General features: G+C 45.9%; 1 protein-coding gene across 2 annotated transcripts in view; it reads left to right on the top strand.

The window, feature by feature from the left end:
* Nucleotides 1–451: 451 nt before the first annotated feature.
* PLTP (phospholipid transfer protein) overlaps nt 452–7,852 on the top strand; it is a 226,440-nt gene continuing 219,039 nt past the window's right edge. The window contains exon 1 of one of the 2 annotated variants that reach the window (XM_078651904.1): nt 452–685. The gene's annotated coding sequence lies outside the window, so the exon portion shown is untranslated. The remainder of the gene's footprint in view (nt 686–7,852) is intronic. The other variant, XM_078651903.1, reaches the window with a different exon arrangement.

The raw sequence follows: 7,852 nt of genomic DNA, 5'->3' as shown, positions 1-7,852 counted from the left end.
TTCTTTCGGGTGGAGTTCGCGCTATATAAAACTGTAACAAAAAAATTATTTATTTAGGGAATTTAAAAGGGAGCCCCAGCTTCCAAAAAAGTTAGAGCTGTCAAAAGAGGAGGGAACACGGTCATAGCATCCTAGGGTCTGGCATCGGTTCAGTGCCTGCTCAGACCACTGCGCCACAATAAAGAGTTAAGAGAGACAGATCCCGACGCTCGTTAGGTCTTGACCGCACCAAAAAGCGCAACAAGAACGCCAGAACTTGCAATGTCCCAAAATCATGGAAAATTGAAACAAATGCTGGCGGGGGGGCCGAGGGCGGGTGATGTCGAACGCCCACGCGTGAGTTACTCTGCCCTTCACCCACAGAGCAGGCAGGGACCCGGCTTGACACAACCCCTCATCACCCCTGCACGCCGCCTCTCCCCCCGGGGCCGGCCGCGAGAGGAGGGGCAGCCCCTGGAGCCGTGTATAAAGTTCTCGAGCCGCCCCGCTCTCCTCAGAAGTTTGAGGCCTGGAGAGAAGCTTGGCCAGCAGTAACCCCGGCTCGGAGCGCATTCCATCCCAAGGGAGGGGGGAAACCGGGAGAAGGCTGACAGCAGCGGCAAGAAAGAGCCGGCATTGTTTGAGGACAGAAGGGTTGTGTGACCCCTGCGAGCGGGCCTCTGTACCGGTGTGTCATTGTGGTGAGGTGGGTATGCATTGTGCATTGTTGCTGCACGGAGTGAGTGAGAGTTTGGACATTGTGTGTGAGTGACAGTGTCTAACATGTAAAACAACAGAAGAGAAGGGGCCCAAAGTTGTTGCTAGGCGCTTTCCAGGCGGTGCGAGGACAGTTGCCGAGTACAAACACTGCCTAGTTTTAAATTCCACCCCTCGCCTCTTTCTTCCACCATCCCACACTACCTGGGCTGGATCACAGAACATTTTTGACTGACTGATGTCCTCGGTGATATAACTAGGCAGTCCTTGGCGCAAACACCTTTTACTACCACATTATGAAAGTACATTTGTGGAGTGGGTATAGGTTGACAAGACTTATTTGTGCATATATATTGTTTAATGTGTTGTGAGGGTATCTGTTGTGTTTTTGGTGCTTTTGTGTTGATTTTTGTTATGTTTTACTCTGTTTGTTGGGTTTCATTTAGTTTTGTTGAGTTAGCTTTAGTTGTGTTGTTATTTTGAATTGTATTATTTCATTGTGTTCGGTTGTGCTCTGTAATCACTGTAGAGATATTAACAAATGCTGCTGCATTTCCAGCAAAATTACAGCACTACTTTAAAGTTCCACGCACAACAACCATTTACCACAATCTAAGCTGGTAAAATACCGCTGACCCAGCTCCACTATTTAAGACACTAATCAGTCCAAAACTGTGGCAGAGACCGTGTCTTAAGTTAGCACTTCCAGTGCTCACTTTATGGGATGTACGTTGTTACAACGCATGCTTTTACTACGCATGCCTTTACAACGCAGGTTTTTCAACGCAAGTCGTTACAACGACTTGCGTTGGGGGGTGCTGGATAGCGAATAGTTTAATTTACTATTCCAACTCCAGTCCCCGTGGATAGTAGGGAAGGTGTTGGATAGTAAATTAAACTATTACCTATCCTAGAGCGCCCCCCAGCGCAATTCGTTGTAATGACTTGCGTTGAAAAACCTGCGTTGTAAAGGCACTGCATGGTAAAAGTTGCGTCGTAAAGGATTTTTCCCCACTTTAGGTGATCCAGTACTCGTCTCTTCATTTCATTCTTGCAGGTTCTTTTTTTATGTCAGCCAGTCTTCTCCCTTTGTAATTGTTTCCCCCACCCTCTCTCTCGCGCTCTCTCTCTCTCTTTCTTTCCTTTCTACCTTGCTCTCTCTTGATTTGGGTCAAAGTCAGTTGTTGAAAAATTAGTCCTGGTCCCCAAAAAGGAGTGCCGGTGCCCACCACCTGTGACTGCCACACTCAATAAGTACTTGGGGGTGACAGTTAAAGATTCTGTTGGGTAGAGTGGTCAAAGGGGTTCCACAATATTTACAAAGTACATCTGGAAGGATGTGTTGACAAAGGAGTGCATGGGGTTTAGTGATAGGAAAGATGGCAGCCAGTGGTGGGAAGATGTCAGAGGGGAGGAAACGGCTACTAGAGGGAAGAGACCAACGATTTAGGGATGTAAGTGTGTCAGAGAGGAAGCAGGGTCACTGCCTTGGGTCCAGGAAGAGGAGGACAAGTGTTACTCAATGCAGGTGGGAAAAGAAGCTGTTCATAATACTGGGACCGGAGTCTGTCAGATGGTGACAGAGTTAGTACTCTAATGCTATTAGGGTAGGAGACCCTATTACAGCCTACCCCTCAACTCACTCTCAGCTTCACCCTACAAACAAACAAAATGCTTCCCATAAACTTCAGTGGCATCACAGCCATGAAAACCTTCTTCAGTCATTTTTTTCATAAGCCAGTGCTTAATTTGTGTTGGGGTTTTCCAGTGCCCGGCACACACTTAATTATTAACACCAGCACTTACTTATGACAGCCCACGGCATGGTGGTGCTGTTTGTTTTGTTGCGTTTGGAGCACATCAGTTTAACAATTAAATGCACATTTATAAAAATATTACTAGAGCATCCAGGCCATTGTTACTGCTTTGAGTGGCCTGAAATTTTCTACACTTTCACATTTTTAGGATTGTGATGTTTAATATGGAGCATTTGTACTTGCATGTGGCAGTGATGTCGGTTCCAGTAGGCAGTGAAACCTACTGTGGCTGCCGACATGGCTCGTAGGTGGAGGGGGTGGGGTTCGTGGGGAATGGGGGGTCTCGGGGGGGGGGGGGGTTACAAGGAAGGGGTGTGCAATATAAAAAAAACTACTTACCTGGCCTCTGGGTCCCGCGTCTCTGCTCCTGTTCTCCTCGTGGAACTCGAAGAACAGGAAGCACCAGCCAGGCCCCACTGACCAATCACAATGCTGCAATGCAGCGTTGTGATTGGTTTGAGCATCCTGGTTCAATGCTCAGTCAGGGAATGGGGGCCTGGGCATGTTCTCCATGCAGGCTGTAATGCAGCCTGCATGGAGAACAGGGAAAGTGCGCATGTCTGTTTTGGGCGGCCGAGAGTGCCGGCCAAACAGTCATGTGCACTTAGGATTGGGCAAACCACTCCTCCCGCCCTGCTCGGAGAGCAGAGCAGAACTGCCCACCCGCCCTCCTGCAAAGCAACAGGAAACCTAAAATGATAATTACTCAAAGTTATTAGCGTTTTATGTTTCTACTTCACACTGTTTAAAAGCAGTGGGGCGAGGCTCCTCCGCCATAGCGGAAGAGCTGCCACTGATGGTATGTGTGGACAGAAAAGGGCTAGGGCTAGTTACTGGGAGATTGTTTGTGGATAGAAGGCAGCAAGCTGTTGAACGAGCAGGGGCTGTTTAAAGTGCAACTGGAGCTACTGATAGTCATGGAGGGGTTGTATGTCAGACTATCGAGAACAAAAATATTGTGGGGCTAAAACATTTTGATTTAGGCCTAAAAGTCAAGGGCTAAATATCATGGAGGTAAGTACATGAGGTACGTTTAGATTAATTTTCTCTGCTCCATAGCTACATACCATGAAGCTATATATATCTCCAAGGCACGTAAATGTGAAATTAAGTATATTAATCCTACACTTACCTCTGTATACTTACAGTCACAATATTTTGGTCCCATGATATTTTGCAGTTGGCATTCTGGTGAAATAACCAAGGGGAGCCTTTACTGGCAGGCAGTTGCAGGAACCTGTGAAAGGAAAGTGGGGGGGGAGGAGACTGGACTTTTCTAAGGTGAGAGAGAGGAGGCTAGCTGATTGGAGGGGACTGAAGCTGCCTCACATTGGAGGTGTATGGACAGCAAGGGGTGTTCTCTGGTGTTTGATGAGACATAGTTAATTAGGATTTTCCACATGGGCGTCTGGGGGGGGGGGGGCTCATGAATATGCATGAATGCATGTGCAGCTGTCAACATTTTGAGGCGGGGTCCATGCTGTGACCAAACCTTGGCCTTGCTATTGAAGCAGGCAAGGCCAGGAACTGCACAGGAGGCTTGCACTACACTGGACACCCTAGGGGCCTGCCATCTTGCAGGACATTGTGTTGTTAAGTAAGCCAAGGCTGGGCTTTCTTCACTCCCACCCCGCCACCGACCACATGTGTGATTTCTGTCTTATGTACATCTGTACTGATTTTAAAAACAGTTAGGATTTTATTTCATTTATAATAATCAAAGGTATGGATTACATCTATCTTAAAGGGGGCTGCTTATTTTGGGGCGGTAGTTTAGCATGTTTGCCCTTTCCTTTTGTCAGCCTGTGCCAGGCTCACATCCAAAGTCTCCCCCCCCCCCCCACGCCTCCCCGCAGGGCTGTAATTCTTTGACGTCAGGGCGCCAACCTCGATAAGCCACAGGCGTGCCCAATCTTGTGAAGAACGCTCCTGGCCTTCTGTGGGGAGGGAGCATGGGCGGTCGAGGAAGTTTCTGGAAACAGTCCTGGGCACAGTCCAAAAATGGGCATTTCATTCAGTGGCACCTCGGCAGAGAAGGGTTATTCCGTATTTTACATATTATCAGCCCAGGGTGCACTTTGTTCTGATTTTTTAAGCTGTCCCAGGGAGTGTTGTGAAGGCTAGTTGCTTGCTGCCTGGAAGCTCAAGAAGGAATGGTTTATAAATTTTATAGTCTGGCTTGTGAGGCCTCTTAGTGAGCCAGTAGAAACCTTTTGTCATAGCAGCGTATTGGCCTATGAGGATATCTAGATATTTCCGGACAGGCTGTGGTCATCAGAAGGCTGGCGGGGCTGGGGCTTGGGCAGAGCAAGTCACGTGCCATGCATCAGCCTGATGACGCTGGGATTCCCACCTAGGTTTTTACCTTACCACTCCGAGGAATACCCAGGTCGAAGGGTCTCTTTAGTCTGCATGGAAGTGTGAAGGAAGTTCTTTTAATTCAATACACCTTTGACAGATTCCCAAAATCAATACATTTTAATTTGAAGGACCACTGACTCCGAGGGAAAAGTTTAAGATTTTATTACAAAGCCAAAAATAACTGGACATACAAACACCTCAGCAAGAGGTTCAAGAAATAAACTGGCAATAATACAAACATAATCCTATGCAGGAGTCTCTGACGACTCATAATAAAAAGCAAAGTTAATTCTAAAAGCATCAGGCATGCAATCACCGTGCCCACTGGAACCCTCGACTGCATCTGTTCCAATGGAAAGAAAAGATTAGTCTGTCCCTACAATAACTCTAAAGTGACATCCCTACTTAACATACCTCCCAAGCAAGAGAAAAAAGTGCCAGCTGTGAAGGCTCCCTAAGAAGCACATTCACTTTTTCCAAGTAAGTAGAACAAACTAACAAGCTCGTTCGAAGATGCTCCTTGGATTCTGCTGCCTAGTCCAAACTAAGACCCATTTCTAACTGCAAATCCAAATGAACTGCCTTAGACCGGACCCAGTCTAAACCCAACTGAACCTAACCCTAGCTTCACTAAGACCGAACTAACTCTCCACCCTCGGGGCACTTTCCCTAATACAAAATCCCCAAAACAACGAATACGCCCATGACACTTCCCCCTTCAGCATGTACAGACTCTCGTACTTTTCCAGTGTCAAACCTTCTTCTTTCAAAAACCGTTGCCGTGTCCTTGGATCCCAGGCACCTTCTCCGCCAAATGTTGCAAATGCACCTGCCAGCGCATTCCCTTCGTCCGCATTCCTACTCTAAACAATGGCTCATTCATACATGCCAACATTTAAGGACCAGGCAGTGGGAGATTTAAAAGAAAAAATCGGGAGAATGAAAATTCCCCATTGACTTCTGTTGTAGAAAATGCAATTTCAGGCGGGAGACGGCCAAAATAAAGCCATTTTTGGCTTTTAAAATCGGTAGTCTCCCGCCTGAATCGGGTCTGTTGGCATGTATGCTCATTCTACCTAACGAGTTCCATGGCCTTGCACCTGCAAAAGAAATGCATGAGAACGAATCCCTCTGCACACTCTAAGTTTCAATTCAAAATTCAACTGCAACCACAAGCCTCTTTCCCAAAGCACATTTTCCAACCCAGCATCTCTAGTCAAGCTAAGAAACCCACATATAGGCCTCTGGTAGTGTTTCTTCTCTCAGGCCATTACTCTTTTAAATGCGTTTCTAATACCACAACATTAACATTTCATGAATAAATCCTAACATTACACTCTATGTTAACAAACATTATTCTCATGTTAAAGCATCATTTTCTTACTCAGCAACCTACACGTACAGCTTTAATTTGGCACGTTCAATCTCGAGGCACATTGCATATACAGAGCAATTAATTCTAAATTATCCAAAACATTACTCTCTCAACTAAGCACTACATTAATCAATAAATGGTATGAGCATATTTCTATATACTATAACACCCTTGATCAGTCCTACATTTCTAAACCAAACATTAGTCGGGTCCACTAAATATGCGGGTGCTGACTACGGTCGATTATGATGCACCCCTACGATTTTTCAAACAACATGGCGCTCTATCAAGCCCATGAAGTATTGGAAGTTAATAAACCTATGTCCTCTATAATTTAGTTTCCTGGTCTAATATAAAAGATCAAATGCTACATGGAAACTGTTGGGGGGCAGGGGATTTAGAACCTTTTCGGATATACGTAATGTCCTGTAGCAGGGCTGCAGCGGTGAGGTAAAAATGTCTGCCAATCCAACTACCGGATATCATCACTCCAACAGGTTATTCGATGATCTCCATCTAATATTGCTGTAATTTTGTCTGTGTCCAGTTGTAAAAGGGAAGGGATTATTGGTCCTGGGACCAGTGCTTGAAATGGAAAAATAGAAGTGCAGGTACTCTGTACCGGAGTACCTGCTTGTTTCTGAGAAGTGGCGGTACTCTCCAATTAAAAGTATTATGTCTCTCTTGAGAAGTGGTAGAACTCTCCAATTAAAAGTATTACGTCTCCCTTGACAACAGTTTGACTGGAATGTCCTGGTTCGTTTATTGTACTTTTAACCTTGCAAAGAAATGGAATGTCATGTGTTTTAATGACTTCTTATCATGTCTATTTGTAATTTATGAGTATTTTTAACTTAGACTGCTTTGAATGTGTTTTTCCTATTGCAAGGATTTGAACTAATCATGCAATTAAAGAATTCTGTACCTTTTGTACGTTTGTATGTCTTCCTTGAGAAGTGCAGGCCTCTCAAAAAATAAACAAGCATTTGCAATGCAATAGGTCTTGCATTAATTAAGTTTGAGCTATTGGCATTGCTAAATATTGCAACACGAATTGCAACAAAAGTCTATAAATTGTTGGCCAAAAAAATGTGTATTTATTTTTGTAGCAATGGTGGTATGCTGCGCTTGATATAAATGTGTTTAAAAGTAAAGTGTGCCATTCTGCGATTGATGTCTGCACTGCTGGCTGGTGGTGTGTGTGCCTGTAGAAATTGTGCACTGATGGCTGGTGGTGTGTGTGCCTGGTGGAAGTGTGCACTGCTGGCTGGTGGTGTGTGTGCCTGTAGAAAGCGTGCACTGACGTCTGGTGGTGTGTGTCTGATGGAAGCATGCACTGACGGCTGGTGGTGTTTGTGCCCAGTGAAAGCATTCACTGACGGCTGGTGGTGTTTGTGCCCGGTGAAAGCGTGCACTGATGACTGATGGTGTCTGTGCCTGGTGGAAGTGTGCACTGACGGCCGGTGGTGTGTATGCCTGGTGAAAGCGTGCACTGACGGCTGGTGGTGTTTGTGTGCCTGTTGAAAGCGTGCACTGACGGCTGGTGGTGTGTGTGCCTGGGGGTAAAGCGTGCACTGACAGCTGGTGGTGTGTGTGTCTGGAA

Source organism: Lissotriton helveticus, chromosome 7 (assembly GCF_964261635.1).
Source record: "Lissotriton helveticus chromosome 7, aLisHel1.1, whole genome shotgun sequence".
Taxonomy (NCBI): domain Eukaryota; kingdom Metazoa; phylum Chordata; class Amphibia; order Caudata; family Salamandridae; genus Lissotriton; species Lissotriton helveticus.
The sequence above is the reverse complement of the archived record's forward strand: the minus strand, read 5'-3'. Positions and strand labels throughout refer to the sequence as shown.